Here is a 1,591-nt window from a genome sequence, read left to right on the forward strand (position 1 = left end):
CATTTCTCCAAACCTGATGAAGAAACAAACTCATCCTGATCTGGCATAGACCAAGATTTGAGGTGCAGAGGTGCAGATTTTCATTTTTGGCTGAACTATTCCTTTAGGAAGTCTCATTCACTCTGATGCAATCAAATCAGTAATATGTGAAAATATTTGACACTTTATTGTATGCTGCAGATGTCTTTGACACACAGTATATTAATACACGATGTTACAGCGCATATGTGTGTGTTTGTCCAGTGTCTCGTTTCAATTAAAACATCTTAAGACTGAAGCATGCTGCATTTCTGGCGTCTCTGAATGCAAATAAAACCTTTAGAGCGAAATAAAAATGAAAAGAACATGAGGGTTAAATCATATGAACAGACCGTATCTGCTGCTGTTAAGACCTGCTTCACAGGTCTTAACACAATTTATGTACAAAAAAGCCCATTTCGGTTCCACCTGAAGATCTTCTGTGAAATTCCAGACTCACAGTTTCATCTCCATTAAGCTCGAAATGACTTCAACCTCAAAATATAAATCACAAAAGGCACTCGAAATAAATCAATCAACATAATAAACAATTAACTTTAAACCAGTTCATCACATTTCGACAGCGAGTGTCCAGCAGAACCAGCAGAAGCTAGAAATATTGCACCAGGAAGTGGCTTCTCTTCACAAACAGGAAGTTTAATCAGAGCCTCGTGTTGCTCTGAGAGGCATTTTACAGCCGGTTTTACAAGGAAGAGTCTACAGTCTTTCTGAAGCGCTTTGATTCCTGCGGCATCAGCAGCGTCTGTTTCTCATCCAGAGCCTTCAGACAGACGCCGATCAGTGATTTACCAGCAACACGAGGGGTCAGATTGACCCAGCAGCCCCTAAAACTGTCAGAGACGCTCTTGAAACTTCAGAGCAACTTCAGAAGAACCAGCGTTAATCAGGAAAACAGAAACTGAGGCTTCAGAACGGACAGATAGACCTCTAACATACAGATCAAATACTGTCACTGCAGATCACGCTTCACCTCAAAACCAGAAGATCTTTTTCTACATAAAGCAAACAAAGATTGTATTATATTGTGACATTATTTTAATGACATTTAAATACATTTTACCACAACCGAATAAAAAACAAAAAAGTACATTTACAGTAAGAACACATCACTATGTTGTACTTCTTCTTTTACTCTGATTTTAATAAATAAACTTTAAAAAATACTGCATGCAAATAACATGATTGTCATTATTGTATTAAGAGAATGTGTTTTTTTGCATCACAGAAATTGTCATGAAAATAGTCACAATGTAAAACTTCCTAAATCATGCAAAGAAAATAAGAAATAATAAATATTATACCCATTATTGTATGTATATATATAGATATATATACACACACACAATAAATTATATATATATATATATATGGTATAATATGTATTATTATTTTTATGTATATATGTTATATCCATATATATAAATGTGTATAAATGTGTTTCATTTTCATGAAAATAGTCACAATATAATAAAATCTTAAATCATTTATGTAGAAAATAGTTTCTTATTAAAAAGGGAAATATATACTGAATTTACATGAAATTTTATATATA

The sequence above is a fragment of the Sinocyclocheilus anshuiensis genome, unplaced genomic scaffold (assembly GCF_001515605.1).
Source record: "Sinocyclocheilus anshuiensis isolate Anshui unplaced genomic scaffold, SAMN03320099.WGS_v1.1 scaffold320, whole genome shotgun sequence".
Lineage (NCBI taxonomy): Eukaryota > Metazoa > Chordata > Actinopteri > Cypriniformes > Cyprinidae > Sinocyclocheilus > Sinocyclocheilus anshuiensis.